General features: G+C 45.2%; 2 pseudogenes; one reads left to right on the forward strand and one right to left on the reverse strand.

The window, feature by feature from the left end:
- LOC117864653 (wall-associated receptor kinase 2-like) overlaps positions 1-18,196 on the reverse strand; it is a 42,035-nt pseudogene extending 23,839 nt beyond the window's left edge.
- Positions 18,197-18,369: 173 nt separating this feature from the next.
- LOC117864654 (reticulon-like protein B1) lies at positions 18,370-23,766 on the forward strand (annotated as a pseudogene).
- The last annotated feature ends 1,631 nt before the right edge of the window (positions 23,767-25,397 follow it).

Raw genomic sequence — 25,397 nt, forward strand, 5'->3', positions numbered from 1 at the left:
CCTTACACATTTTGATCGTCCGATTCCTTGTAACCCTTTCCAAAGTATCCAAAATCTTAATGGGGTATTCCGTGTAAGTGAGATCATCCTGAACATTCAATTCCTCCATTGGCAACTGTTCCTCGGGAACTCTGAGGCACTTCTTAAGCTGTGAGATATGGAACACATCGTGTACATCCGACAACTGGTTAGGCAACTCCAGTCGATAGGCTACTTGTCCCACTCGCTCAAGAATCTTGAACGGACCGATGAATCGAGGTGACAATTTCCCTTTGACCTTAAATCTGCGCAGACCCCTGATGGGCGATACCTTGAGATATACATAATCATCCACCTCAAAGGTCAATTCTCTTCTCCTGGTGTCAGCATAACTCTTCTGTCGAGACTGAGCAGTCCTCAAGTTTTCTCGGATGATCTGGACCTGTCTTTTTGCCTCTTGTATAATTTCTGGCCCGAATAGCTGACTCTCTCCTGTTTCACTCCAATAAAGGGGTGTTCGGCACTTTCTACCATACAAAGCCTCAAATGGTGACATTTTGAGACTGGCTTGATAACTGTTATTATAGGAGAACTCTGCCTAAGGTAGCCTCTTGTCCCAACTACCTCCATGCTTTAATGCACACGCTCTTAACATATCCTCCAATATTTGATTTGTTCTCTCGGTCTGTCCATCTGTCTGAGGGTGATAGGCGGAACTGAAATTCAACCTTGTACCTAGAGATTCATGCAATTTCTGCCAGAAGCGTGACGTGAACTGAGTACCTCGGTCAGACACGATCTTCTTGGGCACACCATGCAAACACACTATTCTTGACATGTACAACTCTGCTAATCTTGCCCCAGAGTGTGTAGTCTTTACTGGAATGAAGTGTGCTACCTTTGTCAATCTGTCAACAATAACCCAAATCGAGTCATAACCAGCTTGAGTGCGGGGCAACCCAACTATAAAGTCCATGCCAATTTCTTCCCACTTCCATTCAGGCACTTTTAACGGTTGAAGCAATCCAGCTGGCCTCTGGTGTTCAGCTTTAACCCTTTGACATATGTCGCAAACGGCTACATGTGCAGCTACATCTTTCTTCATTCCGGGCCACCAATACTTCTGTTTAAGATCTTGATACATCTTGGTGCTTCCGGGGTGGATGGAATAGGCTGAATCGTGAGCTTCTTTCAAGATCGTCTCACGGAGATTTCCCACATCGGGTACCCAAATCCTTCCTTTGACCCATAAGGTTCCTTGAGAGTCTTCTGTATAGTCTGTGGCTCTTCCTTCCTTTACCATCTCCTTGATTTCCTTGACCTTGGCATCCTCAAGCTGTCCTGCCCGTATCTCTTGCTCTAGAGTCGACTCCACTTCCATCGTTGCTCCCTCAGTATGCGCAACGACGCTCAAGTTGAGCCTCTCAAATTCTTTCATCAACTCGTCAGGTAGCTGGAATGCTAAGGCTAAGTTAACATGACCCTTCCGACTCAAAGCGTCTGCAACCAGGTTAGCCTTACCAGGATGATAGTGAATCTCCAGATCATAATCATTGATGAGCTCTAACCATCGTCGCTGTCTCAGATTAAGGTCCTTCTGAGTGAAGATGTACTTGAGACTCTTGTGATCAGTATAGATCTGACACTTAGTCCCCAGAATGTAGTGTCTCCAAATCTTCAAGGCATGAACCACTGCGGCTAACTCCAGATCATGAGTCGGGTAATTCTGCTCATGTTTCCTCAATTGCCGGGAAGCATAGGCGATCACATGACCTTCCTGCATCAGAACACAACCTAAACCCTGTCGAGATGCATCACAATATATGTCGAAGCCTTTATGTAGATCTGGCATTACCAATACTGGAGCGGTGGTCAACCTCTTCTTCAGTTCCTCAAAACTTGCCTGACATGCCTCTGTCCATTTGAATTCCCTTCCTTTTTCTAGTAGCGTAGTGAGGGGCTTCACTATCTTGGAGAATCCCTCAATGAATCTGCGGTAATAGCCTGCAAGTCCAAGAAAACTCGTGATCTCAGTTACTGTCTGCGGCGGATTCCACTTCAAAACATCCCTAACCTTGCCTGGATCCACTGAAATTCCACCATCGGAGATGATATGACCAAGGAAAGAGACTTCCTTTAACTAGAACTCACACTTGCTGAATTTCGCATACAACTGATGTTCCCTCAACTTCTGAAGCACTAACCTCAAGTGTTCCTCATGTTCTCCCTCACTTTTGGAGTAAATCATGATATCATCAATGAACACCACAACGAACTTATCCAGGTACTCCATAAATACCTTATTCATCAGATACATGAAGTAAGCTGGAGCATTTGTCAGCCCGAACGACATTACCGTGTACTCGAAGAGACCATATCTGGAAGTAAAAGCGGTCTTGGGTATGTCAGACGGCCTGATCTTCATCTGATGATAACCCGATCGCAAATCGATCTTGGAGAATACCTTGGCTCCTCTCATCTGATCGAACAAATCCTCAATGCGAGGCAATGGGTACTTGTTCTTGATGGTCACCTCGTTCAGTGCTCTATAATCCACACACATCCTTTGAGTACCGTCCTTCTTTGGCACAAAGATAACCGGTGCTCCCCAAGGTGATGAACTAGGCCGAATAAACTGTTTTGATGATAATTCCTCTAGTTGTTGTTTCAATTCTTTTAATTGTTCAACCGACATTCTATAAGGATGTTTGGAGATAGGTGCAGTACCAGGTAAAAGATCAATAGCAAATTCAATGTCGTGGTCAGGTGGCATACCTGGTAAATCGTCGGGGAACACATCCGGGTAGTCACACACCACTTTGATATCTTCCAAGGATTTTCCAGCCAACTGATTAACTGCACAATCTGCTGCTGAGGGTAGAGCAGCCACAAATTCAATTCTTTCTCCTGCTGGGCTTGTGAGAAGAACCGACCTTTTTGCACACTATATCACTGCATCGAACTTGCTCAACCATCCCATACCGAGTATCACATCAATTCCACTTGACTCCAATACTATAAGATTAGACGGGAAATCTCTGCCGATTATCTTGAGGTTCACTTGGTTACATCGATATGATGCTTTCATATTTCCCCCTGGTGAACTGACTAGCATGTGGCGTGGCATGGTACTTATGGGTATGTTATGCTTAGCTACGTACTATGCAGTAATGAAAGAATGGGATGCTCCGGAATCAAATAATACTGAGGCGAATGCTGAGTTGACAAGAAACATACCGAGCACAACGTCCGGAGCCTCCTGAGCGGTATCCACATCCACATGGTTTAGATTACCATGCACAAAGTTCTGCTGTCCCTGCGCGCGCTGCAGGGTCTGGTTCACATTCCTTGACTGCTGCGCCTGCGGGTTCTGTCGAGGAGTGTTATTATTCTGCACAGGGGTAGAAGGCACACTCCTCTTGGGACAAGCGTTGGCATAGTGGCAACCTTCACCACACTTGTAGCAAGTGTTACCCCCTGGAGCATTAGGCCTCACTAGAACGCCTGCAGGAGTCATCTGGCGGTTCTGCGGAAAGCTAGGGCGCGGAGTCTGCATAGTCTGCATCCCCAGACGCTGGAACTGAGGGCTGGGGCGCTGGAATGAATGCTGAGCGGGGCGCTGGAATGACTGCTGCCCATAATTCCCACTCGGACCCCCTGCGCGGAGCGGTGTCCCTTGATGTGGAGCAAAGCGAGGGCGAGTGTTGCTTCCTGATGAAGACTGGGAGTTAAATTTTCTCTTCATCTCCCCAAGCTCATTCCTCTTGTGTTCCAGCCAATTGCCTTGTCTAGCATCTTCTGGAAACTGGGGAAGGTGTGCGACATCAGCTGATATTGGAGTGGTCCAATCAACCCATCCAAGAACAGCTCCTGCTTCTGCTCATCATCAGCAACATCTTCGGGAGCGTAACGGGACAACTGGACAAACTTGTCCCTGTACTCTGCCACTGTCATGTTCCCCTGCTTAAGAGCAAGGAACTCCTTCTTTTTAAGCTTCATCAATCCGGAAGGAATATGATGACTTCTGAAGCTGTTCCTGAATTCCTCCCAGGTAATACCATTAGCATTGGCATGGGTGGTGGTGTAAGCATCCCACCAATCAGTAGCTGGCCCTTCCAGGCGTCCTGAAGCATACAGGACCTTCTCCCTGTCAGTACACTGGGCGATATTCAGCATCTTCTCCACTGTTTTCAGCCAGTCATCAGCATCTAACGGATCCGGAGAATGTGAAAACGTCGGGGGCTTGTGGCTCATGAACTCCCTGTGCCTGTCCCTTGGCGGCGGCTGCTGCTGGTTGTTGTTGTTGTTATTATTCAGTTGAGCTTGTAAGGCTGCCACAGTGTTGGTCAGTCCGGCGAGAAGCTGAGTCTGAGCTGCTAGAAATTGCTCCATCCCTGCAGGTGCTTGTTGGTTCTGTTGCGAAGCGGTGTTGTGATTGCTGCTGTTGTCCCTGTGGTGAGGCACTGCGGGACGGTCAACTCCTGATCCGGACCTGGTGTTTACCATCTGAGCGTTAGAGACAATAGATTTAGATAGATGTGTGAAAGAATAACTGAGAAAGATAAAGCGACAAGTTGTAAAAGTAAAACAGATTCTGTTAGCTCCATTTAATTAGGTGTGGCCGTTAGAAGAAGTGTACATAAATACTGAAAAATTACCAAGTCGTAACTTATTAAATTTGTGAACCAACCCAACTGGAATCATCTCAATCGGACTTCTGGATCTCGAGTTACAAAATTAACAAGCTGACAGTGTCGGTTGACAGTTTCAGATTCTGATTGCTTTACTAATTCGCATACATCTCCCAGACGGATACTCCAAAAATTCTGAAAAATTTACAGAACGTACGCCACGAAATTCTGAAACTAACCCCACTGATTTCATGTCATTTGGACTTCTGTATCTCGAGATATAAGTAAAACAGTACTGGCGTGTCAGTTAATGTCGAGAGCAGAATTGAAGGTCGCTTAGCTTGCATGATAGATAGATTTAGACAGATAGTAGATCATGATTGAGGAAGATTAGATTCTGATTTAGAACAGAAATAAAACCCAACTAAGAACTTTATTTATTAAGACCAGTATCGTGTGACAATTGCCCCACATACCGCACTCATTACAAAATCCAACTCAATCATGTAACACAAAACCAATCATCTAAGCACACTTTAACTAACACACTCAAACGATGTCTAACGATTGCAAGAATTTAAACTAAAACACTCCTAATTTCTAGAGGTCTTCTACGGCGGCGCCGGGCGAGTCGTAGCGGGGACGCTTGGGCGACGGCGACAAAGCGGGATGAACAGCAAACTCCTGTGGCGGCGGTGCCCCCGTCGCGGCAGCCATATTCGCATCCCTCTCCCACCGGAGTTCCTAAACCTCCTGTTGAAGCTCCTGGATGTGGTTGTTTGCTTCATTCAATGCGGTGAGAGCTGCCGACGTGTACTTGCGGAGGAAATCTGTAGCCATGTCAACCCCATCATTAGTAGCGATGAAGGTTCTTGCTTCCCCACTAGCTCGGTATGGAAGGAACCGATGGTAAGTGTGCTGCAGTCGCGGCCGTTCCTTGTGGGAGACGACCTCAAGTGCCCTCCTGGCTGCCTCGGCAATGCCGGACTCCATGGTCCTCCTTACTGTCACATCATGGTGAATAGCCTTCACCTCCCATCCTCCTTCGTGCTCCTCACGAAGGACAACCTTCACCTCCCAAAAAGTGGAATAGCGAGGGTGGGTGAACCGGGCGCACTTGTAGAGTGGCCTCATGCCGTACCCCAAGCGGTGACAAGTCCACCTGAGTATGTCGGCTATGTGCACTCCTTGGCCATAATCTTCCTTCACCCATTTGATCCACCTCTCGGGCTCGGGATCTGCTTCGGGCTCATCATCCGTCAAGTCGACGACCGGTACGGGCGTCGGGGCTGGTGCAGGAGCGGGCGCCGGTGCTGGCGACGGTGCTGGTGACGGCGTGGTCTCCGGCTCCACGGTCACGGCGTCCTCGTCAGAGTCATCCCCCGGATGCTGGAAGATCTCTTCCTCTTCCTCCTCGTCCCAAGGCTCCATGGGGGCGTACGACGGCGCGATGCCATGACGCGGGGGACGGGTGCTCTTGCGTGCGGTCAACCGGGTGCGAGCCATCTAGCAGAAAGAAAGAAGAAATTTTTAGAATAAAATTTTGAACGAAGCTAGATAATAAAAGATTAAAATAGCAATAAGGATGAGACAAATCAAGTTTAAGAATAATTAAGTAGATTTAAATTAAGAAAGGTAGGAATGGCTACTAGATTATTATAATCCTTAAATACGACCATTTTCTAACTACGTCCTACAGTCAACACGGCTCTGGTACCACTTTTGTCACACCCGATTTTAAGGACAAAATCGAGTGCATTAAATACATGTGCGCCAGGATCAAGTTACACACATGTACGACAATAGTGACTAACAAAGACAGTGCTAAATCGAATAAAGAGAGTATTAACCATTATTACATGACCGAATATCTCACATAAACCACAAAGTCTAATTATTACGCAGCGGAACTCCAAAGACGAAGACGACTCCACAGGCAGCTGACTGAAGAAACGTACGCCTAGAACTCCTCAAAGTCGTGTAAATACTCCTCTTCCCAATTAACTTGGTCTGAACAACGGTTTTGCAAGGGTGAGTACACTTATGGTTGGTACTCAACAAGTCGTGGGAAAATAGTGTAGTGTAAGGCTAATTCAAGGTATGGCTAAGGCATAAATAGCATTCGCTTTTAATTAAGTTGGTCAAGTTTTATTAGCAATTAACTAAGTATAAGTTCATACCACCCGAAATTAAACATGAACATAAATAAAGTAAACAACATATGCATGAAATGATAACAAGTTAAGTCCATCTTCCGATAATATTATTATGTGAGGGTCCAGGCCGCTCTTAACCGTGAGCACGGCTGATCGATCAGTTTAACACTCTGCAGAGGTGGCACATCTTTACCCACAAGTCGCGTAAAAGTTCAATAGAACTTTGGACCCAACCATGCGGTGCTAGCTAGGCACCATACCACACTTCCGAGGTGTGGTTGCATAGGGACGCTACGAGGCCTTTACAAAGATTCGCTAGCAATGTGGTAACCCGCTAAGGTTTCAGGTCGAAGCGAAACATAGCAGTCCACTAGAGGGCATAGTGTCTCAGCCAAGCCCACTTCCCAACAGAGCGAGTGCTATATCCCATCAACACCTCCCCTCTTGCCCTTTCGGTAAGATTACCCGAAACTAGAGTTTCTAATTAATCAGCCAAGACCAGAGCCATTTAGTCTTGTGGTAGCACTGTTTTCCTGGGTGGTCGCTCCATGTTCCGATTAACAAATAATGATCTTGTCTTAATGAAAGGTATAACAGAAGTAAAGCAAGATTAAGCATTGTGTGTAGTTAAACCACCATGTACCAAGTAAGCACTAAGCATGAGCTACCCAACATAAAGTAAACCGGTTGGTCAAGGCAAAGGTAAATCAATCTAGGCGAACCTTAATTGGGACCCATCAATTTAATCTTAATATGTGCATAGCATAAATGTTGAGTACGAGAAACTAAAGGTGTATAGGACAACAAGGTAGTGATCAAGGACACGACTTGCCTTCTTGGCCTTGCTCCTGCTGTTCGTACTCCTCGAAGGCTTGATCTGCAACTCCCTCGAACTGCAGGGCGTCTACACGCGTCACACGAGCACATACAAGCAAACATGGGCAAAAAGTAAGAAAACAGTATACCAAACATAGTCAAACAGAGAAAACAAGCTTGAAAAGATGATCTACGCTTTAAAATGAACACGTGGATATAAAGAACATGAAAAACGGATTTAAGATGCAAAAGATATGATTAAAACAAGATCCAGGGACTTTTCTGTGAGAAAAACAAAACTTTTAGGGCCTATCCGCGAAAACCGAGGGCTTATACGTAATTATGCGTATAAACCGAGGGTCTGACGCGTAAAAACATCAAACCCGGATGGCGGGTTGATTTCTGGAAAGCTCAAGGGTTAAATCGAAAAATGCGAGGGCAGATCTGTAGATATTTTCAACGCGATCTGGACCGCGGGTTGATTTGCGGAAAAGACAGGGGCTCAAGTGCAAAAGCGGCATGGCGCGGAATAGTTGACCGGTACGCAATCTTGATTGACTCGCAATCGACCGTCAGATCGAGATCGGACGGCCACGGTCGACGATGACTCGCGGCGGCGACGGAAAACAGAACGGCGGCGGCGGCGAGCGGCGGCGGGTCGCCAGAGTCGACCGAAACGGCGCTACGGGGCACCGTTTGACGCGCGGACTTCACCAGAAGCAAGAGGAGAACACGGCGATCCCGTTTTGGATGTCCTTGACGACGGGGGCTCACCGGAGGCGGCGAACGACGGCGGGGAAGAGGCAGCGGCGCTGGAGCTCGTGGCGGCTAGGGTTCGGGTGAGCTGCGGCGCTGGCGTTTGGCGGAGGAGACCGGGAGGGGGCGGCGGCTTTTATAGGCGCTAGGGGATAGAGCGGCGCAAGTTTAAACCCCCCCCCCCCCGAAGGAGTCGGAGCGGAGGTGGAGATCGAGGCGGAGACGGCGCGCGGCGGTTGCGGAGTCCCGGCCGGATTCGGCCGGAGGAAGGGGATGACGGGTGGGGTCCACCCGTCAGCGGATGCGGGCGGAGGCAGGCCGGAGCGGTGTCGCGGGCCGGCACGCGCGCTCGTGGGCCGCGAGGCGGGCGAGCGGCGAAGGAAAAAGGAGGGGGCCGGCGTGCTGCCACGGCTGGGCCGCGCGGAAGAAAAAGAAAGGAGGCGGGGTGCTGGGCCGCGGGGGAGGAAAAAGAAAAGGGGCTGGGCCGAAAGAAGAAAGGGGGAAGGGATGCGGCCCGGGTGGAGAAGAGAAAAAGAAAAAGAGAAAGAGAAAAGGAAAAGGTTTGGAATTTGAATTTAAATTTGGAAATTCAAACTTTGATTCAAACTCAAGCAATCAAAATAAATGCACCAGCATGAATGCACAAATAATTCCTATGATGAATTAATTAAATTAAAGAAAATGAAATTAAATGCCTAAAATTTAAATGACACCTTAATTTGAGCAAATTTTAATGAATTTGAATTATTTAAAATTTTGGGTGTTACATTCAACAAATTCAGTTATCTGTCCATATTGATTTCATCTTGCAAACTCTATGCTCATCGAGGCTTTCTTCTGGAGGATGTAATAATCTGTGCTTTCTTCACTAGTATAGTCACCCGATGAATTGTCAGACGACCGTCCCTGCATCATGAGTGCACTAACACCATGAAACCCTTGAGTGCGAAGTGGTACTGGACTTGCCAATCGCTGGAGTTCCTCTGCTACCTCTCTCATCATTGGCCTGTGTTGACCGGTCATGGCCAAGCACCGACTTGCTACCGCAGCCACTTGAAGTATTAACTCCATGTTTTCTTGATTGTCTATCTCCCTATCTATGAGTTATGTAAGCTTGCCCTCCTTTACACCTTCCATGAAGACAGACACGAGGCTTACCTTTGTTTTGGACAGTGCCCTCCTTCGTGTTAAGAGCTCCAAAAGAACAACACCAAAGCTGTAAACATCACTCTTATCAGTAAGCTCAAAGTTCAAAAGGTACTCTGGATCTAAGTAGCCCATCGTCCCCTGCACTACTTGAACATTTTCATCAGCTGACCTAATCATGGAGCACCCAAAATCAGAAACTTTTGCAGAGAGATCATGGCCTAGAAGAATATTAACGGACTTGGCATCTCCATGAAAGACAGGGTGGCTAAGAGAATGTAGGTATGCAAGTGCTGCAGCAATCTCAGAGGCAATTTTAAGACGGACCTCTAGAGTTCTTTTGGACGGATCAACTTGTGTATGAATAAGATGTTGTAGAGTTTGATTTGGCACATATTCATACACCAGAACTGGAGCTTCAAACTGCAAGCTGCAACCTAGAAGCTGAACGATGTTTTCATGTTTGACTTGAGAAAGTATACGAAGCTCCTTACCAAATTCCATTCTCCTATTCTCATCAAATCCCTTGCAGATCTTGATAGCAACAGGATTATTTTCTAAATCAAGATTTTGCCTTATATAAACAGTCCCCTGACCACCTTCACCAATGATTGAGTTTTTGTCAAAGTTGTTGGTGGCCAACTCAATTTCTTCTTGGTTATACAACTTAAATGTTTTATTGCTCGCTACTTTCATCATATCCATTAGCAATTTCCCTCCATTCTGCTGAAAGCATTCATCATCTTCCTCATGTATTCTTGCCTTATTATTTGTCGTTTGTGCTTGATCCATTCTTTACAAAGATAAAGTAATAGACCAAGCAAAACACAGGCAAAAATTCCTGCAGGTCAGACATGTATCTAACTCGTAAGTTGGTGCAAGGAAAAAATAAAGAAGTATGGTAACTACTGGTGTACTGGTTGGTTTATATATACTTGTGTCACTTAAATACAATATTCAGTCACTACACAAATGTGACACCATGAGGACAGATTTGTTTCAGCCATGCTTTCACAGATCTAATTGAACAGTACAGATGATACGAGTAGTACCTATATATTGGGATTGTGACTTCTAGAGGAATTAAGTGGTCCTTCTCACATCTGTATGCGTTGCCTTTGGGGTAATGCGGAGGACAAATGCATTGAAATCCTCCTTGAGTATTCTTGCAAGTTCCCTTCACAGAGCAAGGGTATTTCTCCAGATTGTTATTACATTCATCAACATCTGCAATGTTAGCAGTGGTATATAAAATATCGAGTAAAGATTTCCAGTGGTAGTAGATTATCTCATGACCTAATCAAAGGCTAAAACATTACCTCTCTTATTTATACATACATATCACGCAAAAGGAATTGCACCTATAGATTTCATTACCTTCGCATCCGTCAAGAAGGTATGGACTGCCTTGGAACCCTTTGGCGCAGTTGCAGATGTAGCCTTGTCCATTGTCCGAATTAAAGCACTCACTGCTATTGCTGACACATGCATATGACTCAGGCTTGTTCCGGGCTTCATCGCAAGTTCCATTCCCAATAAGCATCGTAGAACGCCGATGATGTAGCGTAGCTTTTGGAGAATGTGAATTCGGATGCCTCGACCAGCGCCGCGTAGCTGCAGCGGCTGGTGTTAATTGTAGATCCTTGACGTGTTGAAGCCCTCAGCAAACCACACCTCGTAGTACTGCAGGCCCTTGGGGATGGCCGTCTGGCAGCAGCCAATTCCGGAGCATGAGCCATTAGTAAGTGTTCTTACATCGCCTCGCCGGCACATGGAGACACAACCGCTCATGTACCGTAAACAAGTTAGCAGTCTCTGAGAATCTATAGGGCGTACCTGTCAGGTTCAGCCGCCAGTTTAGGTAATCCATTTCCTTAGTGGAGGTGTTGTAGCAATAAGTCGACATGTGTCCATCCTCATCTGGGCAAGACCTTGCTGCAGCCAGATATTCAGAACCTCTACATCTATAAGAAATGGCCTGAATGATCCATGGCCGACTTCCTTGCAGCTCAGGTTGAATCCGGGCAAATAGCAATGATCAGCGAGTCGTCAGGCCCAATGCCAAATGGATATGGGATATCGACTTCGCCGCATTTTCTCTGACAGTTGTTGCTAGGCGGCGGCAATGCTTCAACAGAAGAGAGTACTATTACCGCAAGCACGACCACTACTCCAAGACATAGCAGTGCATCTAATCTATGGGGCAGCATGGTGTGGTGGTGTTATTTGGATGTAATCCATTCTTTTAAGGACTCCCTTCAGAACCTCAAAGGACATCATGTACATAGGTAGACTACCAAGTACCGAATTAATCAAAGTCAGTCGTCCCCATTGCCCTTCCAACTACTGAGCTGCTTTTTGAAGCGTTGTTCAACTTTTATCCAATCGGCATTTGATCATTTCTTATAGTGAACTGGAATACCCAAATACCTCATTAGAAATGATCCTGGATTACATCCAAATAACTCTGTATAGTAGGTCTCATAATTTTTCGCTTCACCAAAACAGAAAATTTCACTTTTATGAAACTGACGTAGAGAATCATGCATCCACAGAACAGATGCATCATCTATCTACCGGGCAAGAGAAGATGCGAAGACTGCAAGCAAGTCCTCGACTGTGTCTTGAACCTCTCTGGTTGCGTGTCGCAGACTCACATGTATGTCCTGGTGACGCATGCGTTATGCGAGGCTCTCGAAACTTGTCCCAAATTCTCATCTAGATCAATATTTTTAAGAAAGAGGTCGAAGAAGGTTACTGGAAGCATGAAGGAAGAATTTTTCATGAGAATTTTGATGCGTGCATGCCTTAATAGCTTACTGTTATAGAAGCTTTCTGTTTTTTTTCCGATGGAAACAGGAGGGGTGATCCCCCTACTGAATTTATTGCAAAAGAAAAATGAAGTCGGAAAATACAATACAAATCAAATACAAATCAGGAACAAAGGCCTAAAAGGAAAAGCGACTACAGAATTGAGAAGAAAAATAAATTTAAGAAAGATCAGAGCATCAGGGAGACTGTTGACAAAGTGATTACAATGAGGATAACCAGTCGGCAATGGAAGGACCAAAGGGGGATCTCGCTCTGTGAGAGGAGATCAAAGAGAGTTCTGTGATGAACATCCTCTTGCAGGCCTCGACTGAAGGTGGAGTGCCATTGAAGGTCCAGTTGTTTCTGCATGCCCAAATACTTGCAGACATGAGAATAATGATTTTCATAAAAAAGGTACCACCAGCCTTTGCTTGATTGAATTGAGAATCTGTAGTGTTGGTCTCGTTGTGGCTACTGAGGCCCCTATGGATGCCCAACAAGCTTTGGCAAAGTTACAGCACAGGAACAGGTCGGCTACCGTTTCTCTTTTCCGTAGAATGCACATCTCACAGGTGTATGAGTCAAGGTACATGTTCTTCCGTCCTAGGATATCTTTGGTACTTAAGCGATCCTTGACGAGGAGCCAAAAGAACACTTCGTGTTTCATTTGGCAGCGAGATTTCCATATCCATTTGATTACTGGGTAGACAGTCCTTGTTCCCGTGATATGTTTATAAATTTTGGATACTAAGAAGAAGCCATTACCCCAGATGTAGGACCATTGGTCCTTGTCGTCTGATAGGTTGGTATGTCGTACTCTGTCACTAAGAATTTGGAACTGCTGGTAAGCCTGGTCAGACAAGGGTAGCATGAAATTGTGAAAGAAATTTGGTTTCTGAAGAGTTGCCCGAACTATTATCCATTTGTTGGAAGCAAATGATAAAACTCCAGGGAATTCCTGAGATGGGATATTTTCATCCAAAGATCGGACCAGAAAAGAATTGAAGATCCATTGCCAGTCTGGGCTGAGGCCGTACCTTTGAATTTGTCTAGCAGTTTGATGATATCTCTCCACCAGAAAAAACCTTTTTTGTGTTGGCTAGGTAACTTTCCATTTATATAATAGTTCTCCCAGATGAGGTTGACCCATGGTATGTCTGCTTTGTTGAAGAATTTGTGGAGGAATTTCAGTAAAAAAGCCTCATTTTGATTGTTCAAATTGATAACTCCAAAGCCCCCTTCCTTTTTGGGTATACACACCATAGGCTAGGCTGCTTTAGCAGGTTTGTTTGAATTAAGGTATGGCCCCTCCATAGATAGTGTTTCCTATATTTGTCTAGCTGTTTAATTACTCCCTTGGGCAACTTGATGGTGGACATGTGAAACATTGCAGTGGAGGAAAAAACTGTGTTGACCATCTCGAGCTTGCCCCCTTGGCTTAAGAATAGAGATGTTCCTCCTAACCTTTTTTCCACTCTTTGGACTAGAGGTAGAAAATCCTCAATATTGGGTTTAGATGTCCCTAGTGGCAGACCCAGGTAGGTGAATATTAGGGACCCTTTCTGACAATCCAAAATTGATGCTAAATGTGGTAGCTTGTCTTCAGTGATATTAAGTGGTAGCATGATCGATTTATTATAGTTTACCTTCAGCCAAGTTGATTGGCAAAAGAATGAAGGAGTCCCTTGAGATGTTCCATTTGATCAGGACATGCTTTCATTATCAAAAGAGTATCATCTCCATATGTATAATGGGAAAATCAGCCCTAGCTCGTTCAGGTATTGGAAGATGTAGGAGACCTTGGTCTTTGGCTCTATTAATAATTGATTGTAGGAGGTCAGCCGCTAGAACAAAGAGTAGGAGAGAGAGAGGGTCCCCTTGTCTTACTCCCCTCCTACAGTGAAAAACCTTTTTCGGCACTCCATTTAGAAGAATGGATGAGGTTCCTGTGCTCAATATTGCTTTAATCCAGCATATCCATCTATCACCAAAGCCCTTGTGCTTTAAGATGTCTAAGATTGCCTGGTGTTCAATCTTATCAAATGCCTTCTCAAAGTCAAGCTTTAGAGTGACTAATTCCTTTTTGGAGGCTGTGCAGATATGTAGGTATTCAAAGGCCCAGGCTAGACAGTCTTGAATGGATCTAGTCTTAATGAACCCATATTGATTCTTGTGAATCAATCTTAGGATGACCTGCTGAAGTCTTTCAGCTAGGATCTTGGTGATCAGTTTGATTGAGGAATTAAGTAGGGATATGGGTTTGTAGTCATTCACAGTTTCTGGGCAGTCCTTTTTGGGGATTAAGGTGACATATGAACCATTTATGCTCTGGACACAGATTGTCCCATTGAAAAAACCTTCACACAGGTCATAAAAATCTTGGGATATAGGGCTCTAGGCTTTTTTCAGAAACTCACCATTGAAACCATTTGGTCCCGGGGATTTGTTGTTTGGAAGTTCAGCCACAATTCTATCTGTTTCCTCTTTGGTAATCTGTTGCTCTAGCCAATCTAGATCAGGGTCTAGTTGTAGGAGGGATTGTAGGTCTAGATACATGTGAGTAAAATCAAATCTTCCCATTCTTTCTTTGAAGGCCTCCCATAGAATGTTAGCTTTGAGTTCATGTTGCATGTGTTGTTGGCCAAGGTTGTCCCTTAGAGAGGTTATGGTGTTCCTCCTGTTTCTGATAGAGGTATTAGCTTGAAAGAATGTTGTGCATTCATCTCCAAGTTTGACCCAGTTGATCTTGCCCCGTTTCTTCCAGTAGACTTTCTGTTGATGGAGAAGATTGTGGAGGTGTTGCTGCAAGATATTCCTAAAGTTCCATTCCTGCAAATCTAGATCTCTGAATTCCTCAATAACATTTAGGAAGTGTAGGAGGTCTTTGCAGGTTTGTATAGTTTGTGCCAGACTAGGGAGATTTGACTTCCAATTCTTGAATACCTGTTGAAGATTCGCACTAACCTGTTTGGCTTTATCCTCAGAAGTTGTTTGGGAGGACCATCCTTGGAGGAGGACCTCCTGGAAGTTGTCATGGAGCAGCCAAAAGTTCTCAAATCTGAAGGATTGTGATTTGGGGATGATGGTAGAAGCTGAGATAACACAAGGTGTATGGTCTGATGTGTCTCTTGACAGCCCGTTAGCTATGGTGTTTGGGAGGGAGGAGGTCCATGCCATGGAAGTGAAAAACCAATCCAGTCATTCTAGCAGAGGATTTTGCTGTATATTTGTCCAGGTGTATTTGCATCCTTTAAGGGGTATTTCTGTTAATCTAAGGCTACTAATCGCCTCATTGAAATGTAACATGTCTTGAATGTTTGCACCGGGCTTGTTTCTATCACTTGGTTTTCTGATGAGATTAAAATCTCCCACAATCAGCCATTTTAGATCATCCGGCATTGAGATTTGCTTGAACTAGTTGAGGAAGTCAAGTTTCTTTTCAGGTGTGCAGGGGGTATGGATATTAGTAAGGATCCATTGCTCCCCTGAAAGGAGGCACTGCAATTCCACTGATTGGCTGAAAGAGTTCTGAAAGATTAGTTCCCCTTGAAACTTTGATGAGTCCCATATAATTATAGATCCCCCTAAAGCTCACAATGATGGAAGGAATTGAAAGGAATCTAGGCGTGAAGGACAGAAGTTTTTGAGATATGCTGCATCAAAAAATTCTTTCTTTGTTTCTTGTAGACAGACTATGTCACATTTACCTTCAGTGATTTTGCTTCTTATGGCATTCCATTTCTTATTTGAATTTATCCCCCGAATGTTCCAAGAAAGAATAGATCAATTTCTCTTGTTGCTATTAGAATTCATCAATTAAATTGTCAGAATGGGAGGGGGGACTTGAAGCAATATGCACAGCATAGAGCAAAAGCAACAATTATTCAATTCAAAACATTTCAGACATTGCCAATGGCCGATTTGCCAGCAAGATAATTGTAACCACAAAATATAGTCTGGACCAGAGAAACACAACCAAAATAAAGTTCTGAACAACAACCAAACATCCATGAGGTAAACAGTCATAAAGAGTTCGGGAAGGATATGAACCATCCAATAACTTGGTTATGAGGCTAAGAAAAACACATCACTAAGAGCCTTCCATCAGATCTTGGTCTTCTTGCTCCCTTCAAGGGTATCTTCTTCATCAACAAAACATTTCTTCTTCTTGCCCTTGTCCTTCTTGGTTGGGCTGTTCTTGGTGGAGGTCGAGTAGTCACCTATGGGAGTGCAGCGTCCATTCTTGGTGAGGAGAGAGCCTTCTGACAGCTTAGTGGGGTCAATCTTGCAGATTTTCTATCCTAGGGCCTTCATGTTTGAAGTTGAGATGGCAGTTGGAGTGATGGAGCATGCAAAGCAATTCTTATTAGCATAAACACTTTGTTTGAAACCTGCATTCCTATCTTTGATTCTTGGGCTTCTTCTCACTGCAGGCTCAACTTCTGGTGTAAAAGCGGGGCCCCTCTTGATTCTAGCCTTTCTTATGGGGGGATCCTCTTCTGGTTCATCAGAGTAGTCCTTGAGAAGTGGGGAGCTTTCCATACCCTCCTGCTGATATGTGCACATGACCTGAGTATCAGCTGGGCATTGGGAAGGGAGGGTGAAGGACATCATAGATGAAGTTGGTGAGCATTCCAGCATGGCCTTCCAGGCATGGGAGAAGAGAAAAGACTTGGCCCAAGTGAAGTGTGCCGGGGAGAGCAACATCACAACAAAGAATGCAGCTCAGTCACTTGGGATATGAACCACTTGCTCTGGGCAGCCCATAGGTGAGAAGTGCTTGGCCCACAGTCTATAGAGGTCTAGCTTCGGGGTGGTTGGTCTGACCAATTTGCCAAAAAATCATCAAACCCTGGGTCTCTTTGTGGCATGATGGCTAGTGCCATGTTAACATTGATATTATTCCCTGGGTTTTGCTGGAGAGGTTTAGCTAGTCCCATTGCCTGGTCCACATCCATCTGTTGAGGAAGCACTATCTCTGGCAACTGTTGTTCTGGTGCTTGTACATTATCTGGTTGGGGAGCTTGCAGTGCATTTGGCCCATGGGGTTCCTGCACAATCTGACCATTAGGGTGATGAATCAAAACATCAGGTGCCAGTGTAGGGGTAGGGAGAGCCAGTACCACTTGCTGGATCTGGGCCTCTGGAAGGTTGTTCTGATGCTCTTCTTGGATCAGTTCCTGTTGCAAATCCCTGAAGGGACTATCCATGTCAATGTTGTTGGAGGGTTGTAGAGGTGGTGAGAGGTTGAAGTGGAGGTCAAGCTCATTCTGTTGCACCTCTTTCTCTTGATTTCCCTCCTGAGCAGGCAAGATATCTACTGGGTCTGGTATGATACCCCCAAATGCTCCCTCAGCTAGATTATCATTTAGATCCGGAATGCCATGTTGTTGCTCAATGTGCGGTGGTCCTGGAGGAGGGAATGGTGGTAGGTGTTGTGCCGATAGGCCATGCTGATCGAAGCCAGGGAACACAAAGCCACCATCCTCAAATTCCCCTGGTGGAATATCCTCATCCTGCAACATTCCATCTAGCAGATTTTGTTAGATGATTTCACATTGTACAGTTAAAGAGACCTCCTCAAAATCATCACCTTCCAACAGGATTAAGTAGTGGGGTACATCAACTAAATCTGTCACTCTTGCCTTGATTATGATTCTGGTTAATTATGTTATCACGCTGCCATAAGATAAGCCTGCCAAATGATTTAATAGCATCCTTGATCTTAGCGGTTGATCTATAATCTGGTGGATACTCAATCAACATTAGCCAACACTTGTGATTAAAGTTTATTCTTCTCGCATTAGCACCTCTATTGTGGAAGACAAAAGAGAACCCCAAGTCGTGGTGGAAGTGAGGACTATGATAAACAAGAGCATCTCTATCTGATGGCCTCTCCATCCGGACGTAGGTCTGTCCTCGCCCAAAAGGACACCTCTGGACCTCGCGCACCCCTAACCTATATTCCTCAACCAGAAGGTCCAGAATGCGATTGCGGAGATCACCAAAGAGAATCTCGATTGCGGAGATCACCAAAGAGAATCTCACCAGGGGGCAGGTTGGATATGGAGACGATGGCTAGATCTTCATTTCTGGGGTAGGTTCTTTGGGTCACCACTCGTGCGAACTGCTATCTTCCTTGGATCAAAACATGCTCGAATCCCGCTAGCATCATGGGTTCAGGATCGATATTCAGAAACGCCATTGCCGATGATGAAGGAAGAGGATTGCAGGTGGAGGTGGAGGGGAGGCCGAGAGTAGTTATGCTTTCTTGATGCAAATGGGGAAGAGTTGCAATGGGGTTTTCTCGCAGTGACTGGGGAGGAGTCACCGAAGCAAGTGAAGGGGTGTCTCTTCCAATTCCCCAGGGAACTCTGATAGCCTCTGTAAGCATAGGCAGTTGCAGCGCATGCTTGTTGGGCCCATCAGTAAGAGACATAGGGGTCTTGAACCAGGTGCGGATGGCTTCCTCAGACCAAAAGGTGGTTGGAATCACTAAGGAGAAGTTGCACGAACAGGAGGATTGACACTATTTAATGAAGTGTTGGAGACTGTGAAAAAGGTTGCAATCATGAAGTATATGCCCTTTCCGCTTGCAGTGCCAACATCTGACATTTTGGTTGCTAAACCTCGGGTAGTTGGGGGTTAGGCCCCGAGAAGGAGGACTATCAAAACCTGCAACAGGAAAAGGTCTCGGCAGAGTTGGGCCACATGACCCATTAGCCAGAGGAGCCCGTTGACCATCTTGACCCCGAGATGAATTTGAATTTTGAAATTGCAGTCTCTGGAAAACCGAATGCCTTGGAGAAGAAATCCTTTAGAAAACCGAAATGCGCTTGTCTCTGCAGGGAACCTGATGAACAGGAATGCTGGAAGAAGAAGAGCCGGTGGAACGCCAGCCCAAAGGCACAGTATTTGCCCCAGAAAGAGGAGCCAATGTTGTTCTTACTGCATCAGAGTAAGTGTGCCTATTCTTGATGGAGAGGGAAGAGCCTCTCCGAGGGAAAGTACCAGAAGCCAGAATAGGTAGCCAATTTGTCACTTGAGAGGTGTTCTTGCTTCTTTTGGGGGGTACTTGTTGCCATTGATAAGTTGGGCCTAAATCCCGTTTCGAAAAAATCCTGGCCTTGCCAAGACCCGAGCTATTGTGTGGAAAGAAATCCAAATTGAAATCCTCACAAGACAATGGAGAAGAGCCAAGAATCATATAGGCCTCCTTTTTTGAAGGAATTGAAAACCTCAAAACCTGTTGATCCAATTGGTAGACAGAGTAGATCTTCACATAATCCTTTAGAACGAATTGGAGGCAATCAACAACAGAGGAGTCCGTGAGCTTGAAGCGGTTCCGGCTGAATGATACTAGCAAGTGAAAGACCGATCTTGCTGGCTTCCAAAGCGGGGGTGGGAGTCAGCCCGAAGCATTACGAGTAGCAGGAGAAGATTCCAAGGGAGAACGAGAGGCCATCTTGTTGAAGACATTGAAAGAGGTGAGGGGAGGCATACCGTGCTTCCGGAAGATGGCAGTGGAAAGTAGAACTCCAGTAGGGGATCTTCTTGGGCGTTAAACCCAAACATGCTAGAGCTGTAGTGGGGAGCCATGGCCAAGAGGACGAGGAGAGGATCATCGGTGAAGATGCAGACGAGCCATATCTAGGAGGGTCTGGGGGTGGACACTGGGGCCGGAGTGGCCACTGGCGGTGGAGGGGGTGGAGGCATAGGGGAGTCCTCAGCTCTGCAGCACCTAGGATTGTGCCTGCTCTAGGATTGTGCTTGTTTGTTGTGGCCTTGAGAGTTTAGAAGCTTTCTGTTAGGGGTACTGATTCTCTTCAGGATCATCAAAACAACGAATATACTAAATTTAGTTCACTGGATCTCTGAATGAACTACGGCACCTCCGAATCCTGTATTTATGGAGTAGGGAAAATAGGAAGCAGCTCAGCATATTTACACATCTTATTACCCTCCATGTTGTTAAAAGTTTACACATCTTAGTCCTCACAGTGTCAACAATGACGGATCTCCTTCATGACATCGTCAAAGAACTACAAGCTGAATTCGCCATGAAAGATCTCAGTGCGCTCCAATGTCACTCGTACAGTGAAGGGCTTCTTCTTATCATATATATATATATATATATATATATATATATATATATATATATATATATATGCTATATATTGTATATAATATCCTGGTATGGAATAGGCTATTCCGTACCCGACTGATCCATGGATCTGACTCGCACCTTCCCCGCTAGTCTTTTTCTCTCCCGCTTCCACCGTTTTTTTCCGACTTTTTCCTCTGAACGCATGCCTTCGGTTGTGGGTGCTCCGTTCAGTTCCCGTAGTGGACCCCGCAGCTCACCATTCGCTGCCACCGTCTCTCGCCAACCCCGGTCGCTGCCGCCACTCGACAACAGCCTCCCAGTGTTGTTCCCCCTCCCGATCCTCGTTGCGTTCTTGCTGCCGCTCCCCATCCGCAGCCGCCGTCTCCTCTCCCCATCCGTAGCCACCACCGCCGCCTCTCCCCACCGGCCGCCTACAATCGCCATCCACAGCCGCTGTCGCGTAGCGGAAGCCGCGGCTCGCCATTCGCTGCTGCCGCCGCTGCTCGACAACCGCCACTGCATGATTCCGTTTGCGTTTGGATTCCTCGTCCTTGGACAACGACGAGCGGCCACGCCGCTCGGCGCCCGCCGCCGAGGTCAAGCCCTCCTTCTCCGACTCCGCAGCCGCGGCAGCCTCCGAGACTAAGGCCAAGGTGTTCCGCCGCTTCGGCCATGAGCAGCCATCCACAAGGCCCTCGGAGGAGGCAAACGTGAGGCTCTGCTTCATGCTCTGAATCACGTTGTTTTTTTATGGTTTTGATTTGAAATCAGTAGATCGGATCTGGTTGCGTGGGATCTGGACGGGATTGAAGCCTTGGGTTGCAGGTTAGATCTGATAGGTTTATGCCTTGGATTCAATGCAGCTTGATTGCATAGTGGTACACAATCTGATCTGTTGAGCTTGTTTGAAACTAGCCTTCCAATATTTTTTCAATTGTCTGGTAACAATAGAATTCTATTGCCTATTGCATTTGCAACTGCTTACATAGATGATGAGGATCCCTTGCTTATGAATGCTTTGTCGTTTGGGCCAGTGCATTTTGGAGGTGTTATATGTTCTTGTATGGGGGTTAATATTGTTGGGGTCTTTTGGTTCTTTGCATTAAGATGCTGACAAATTGAAGTTTCTTACGAAAAGAATCGATCAACTGCTTTATTTCACATTGTGTTTGTCTAAAACATAAGGCCTTGCCTTAGATAGGTTGCGATACTATCTTATTGCACTGCGTCTTTGCACCTGATTGCATATTTACTTAAATGACAACCAGAGCACTCTTTGCTTGCAAACATTTTTCTTTGTCAAGTTAATTGTCTGTTGATTGAGGTATAATGGGAATTGTTTGACCTGATTTCCTGATTATCTACTATTATACCTGCCATATTCATATTCATTGCTGTTCTTTATTTTGCAGCTGCTGATGTATTGCTGTGGAGGAACAGGAACATCTCTGCTGAAGTACTTGGTGGTGTCACTGCAATCTGGATCCTCTTTGAATGCCTTGGCTACCATCTTCTGACCTTCGTTTGCCATGGTCTCATATTCTCTCTGGGTGTTCTCTTTCTCTGGTCTAATGCCTCCTCGTTCATCAACAAGTAAGATTTCAGCTTATTGTGATATACTGCACAGACTTAAAAGGATACAAAGTTTGTTCATTGCAAGTTACATGGATATAGAATTAGGGGGTATTTGGATATGAGGTGCTAAACTTTAACAGTGTCACATCGGATGTTCGGATGCTAATTAGGAGAACTAAACATGAGCTAATTATAAAACTAATTGCAGAATCATGTGCTAATTCGCGATACGAATCTATTAAGCCTAATTAATTCATCATTAGCAATTGGTTATTGTAGGACCGCATTGTCAAATCACGGACTAATTAGGCTTAATAGATTCATCTCGCGAATTATACTCCATATGTACAATTAGTTTTGTAATTAGTTTATATTTAATACTCCTAATTAGCATCAAACATCCGATGTGATGGGTGTTAAACTTTAACACCCTGTAGCCAAACAGCCCCTTAGTTAATGATGTGAAATCCTGCCCTTTATTTCAGGTCTCCCACATGGATCCCAGAGGTGATCATTCCTGAAGATCTGGTTGTCAATATTGCACTATCTACTCGCTATGAGATCAACAGGGCCTTTGTCAATCTTCGCCAGATTGCTCTTGGCCGGGACATAAAGAAGTTCCTTATGGTACGTCTACTATGTGATTGCCTGTGCTGATCACTGGTACATGCTTTTTCTTTCCTGTAGCTACTGTATGTATGCCTTTTAGGATTATCTCGTATGAATGCAAACATACCCTATTATCTCGTATGAATGCAAACGTACCCTATTTCCTGTAGCTTTAGAAACGTTGGACATTATTCCTTTTTGACAAGGCTATATGCAGTTTTGAGCTCTTTCGTAAAATTGGAGATTATTCCTGAACTTTGCACTGCTCATTTTTCTTCAAAAACTTAAGCAGAGGCGAGCTTAATTGCCTAGTAAAGCCAGCCCGTCTGCCTGTGTTTATAATTTTATATCCATAAGAATGCTACTGATTTCTCAGAGCTATATGTCATGCCAGTGTATTATCAGTTTGTCTTTATCTTTGCTCCAAATCAATGCCATCACTGTTGTTTCTCGAATACTGGAAATACTCATTGGTGCAGAGACAAATTTTATTTTTTTTTGAATCAGGATGCCGCAGCAGGTGGCAGTACCATGGAGATGAGGATGCGGAACGGTGGGTGTTCGCAGGGACGTACGCGGATGAGCTCTTTGAAAAAAGAGGTCAGTGAATCTGGGTTCCTCCCAATGGTCGCAAGCGATGATCCTCTCTTAATCACTATATATGCTGCACCTATCACACATGCCTTTATCTGTGACTACGAAACTAGCTGACTCAATGCTGCAATGGATAGAATGAAGATTTTATATTCCCACGAGCCACATTGCATAAATTTGCAAGGTAATGTTGACTAAATTCTGTTCAAACATGAACCAAGATTTGAAAGGTTATAACTCTTTTGCTCCTATAATTTTGTAGGCATCCATGCTTTGGAGAAGAAGGTTGACTGCACTAGCTTCTGAATTCCCTGACATTGAACTCATGTTACTTGCAGTTGGTTCAGCATGGAGTTTACAACCAAGGGATGGGCTACATGCAACCACAGGTTATGTATCGTACTTTTATTTGTTAGTGAAACAGTGCTATAGTAAATCTCTGATACTAAACATGTCACAAAATTTCAAACACTACATTTTTTCACTGGCAATTTTCTCCCTGTACACAATCAGTATCACAATGGGGATACCTGAAGGGCAAAAGCTGAAGACAGAAGCAATTTATGGTAATCTTATTGTTCCCTGAATCCTTTTCTTTTGTTAGAGATTCTGTACACAGATAATTTGCCACATTAGTGCATTTTTATTTTCATGATAAACACAAATTTGCTACCTCTCCCTCTTAAAATCTGTATCTGTTTATCAAGGGAACCTAAGATGCATATTATTTAAGCTCCACAGCATGGCTCCTGCTTTTTTTTTTGTTCTGACAATTGCTTCATTCTCTCCTGTGGACTCCGGTGAGCTAGGGAAGTCTCTACATTGCTTCCGTGTTTATTGGCAGAAAACTGAAGGCACCTAGAAAGGGTGTTTTAACTTTTTGCTATGGCTACCTCTCAGATGTAAATTGGCTTCCAGGAGAATAGTTCACCTATAATGGTTTAGGGCTTGCTTTTGTCTGTATATTCAGAATGATTTGACCGTTGCTATTTTGACAGCCTTTTACATTCACATATCTGTATTATGAAGCATAAATATAATGTTAGTCCTGCTTGGTTGTCTCTCTCTTTTTTCTTTTTGCACCATTTTTATGCACATAGATAATTTTATGATCCATCTATTCATATTCTTGTTAAAAAATTTCATGCAGTTTTGGGTACATTGAGTTTACACAAGGAGTGCATGTGGGACTCCTCTCATCCAGGGGGAGCTGCTAGACTATCAATAGCCATCGGTGTCTACATTATGTTCTACGAGTACTGTTGTTTTCATTTCTTAGCAATGTAATCGCCCATGTGTAACTGTATGTTCCAAACTCTTTCTCTTAAAGGAAAGGCAGTGCCTCTGCCAATGTTTTGAAAAAACTGTGGAGCACCTTCCTGGAGTCCTTCCCAGTACAATGCAATCTTGTCCTATCATGCTCGTGGGCACTTTGATTTTGCAATCTTCATCTGTTGAATGCTAAAAATTTCTCAGTGGAGGTTCTTATATGTTGGACATGTCGTGTCACAATAATTTCAACATGAGCTGGCAATCACAAAATCATTGTATTCAAATAGCAATATGTTTTTAGTTGAATTAATTGTCAGTGAAGCTGGGCAACATATGCTCACTCGGAAAAGGGTTTGAGCAGATGACAGTTGGTGCGGGAAGGTTATATAGTATCCAAGCTAGTTGTATGGTCAGCTGGCTGATTTGTTTATTGGTTTGAACCCAACGAATTGTTTAAAAGTTTATGCATCTGGCATTGCTCATCCACGAGACAGAATTCTGAAGCTGGGATTCGCTCATATATATATGCTCGCTACCGGAAACAGGAAGTTTGCCGAGTACCTGAGGCACTCGGTAAAGGCCCAAAAACACTCGGCAAAAGTTTGCCGAGTGTAACACTCGGCGAACCGCACTCGGCGAACTTTCCCACGGCAAACGGTGCAGTTGCCGAGTGTCGGACATCGGGCACTCGGCAAACATTTTCGGAAAAAAAAAAAACAGAAACACCGGCCACCGGCCGCCGGCCACGGCTACGGCCACCACGCCGCCACCGGCCGCCACGCCCGCTGCCGCCCGCCACCACGCCGCCTCGCCCGCTGCCGCCCGCCACCACGCCGCCTTGCCCGCTGCCACCCGCCACCACGCTGCCTCGCCTGCTGTCGGATCCGCGCCAGATCCGGAGGGGAGAGAGCTGGGGGCCGCCGGATCCGCGCCGGAGGATAAGAC

The sequence above is a fragment of the Setaria viridis genome, chromosome 7, assembly GCF_005286985.2.
Source record: "Setaria viridis chromosome 7, Setaria_viridis_v4.0, whole genome shotgun sequence".
NCBI classification, from domain to species: Eukaryota; Viridiplantae; Streptophyta; class Magnoliopsida; order Poales; family Poaceae; genus Setaria; species Setaria viridis.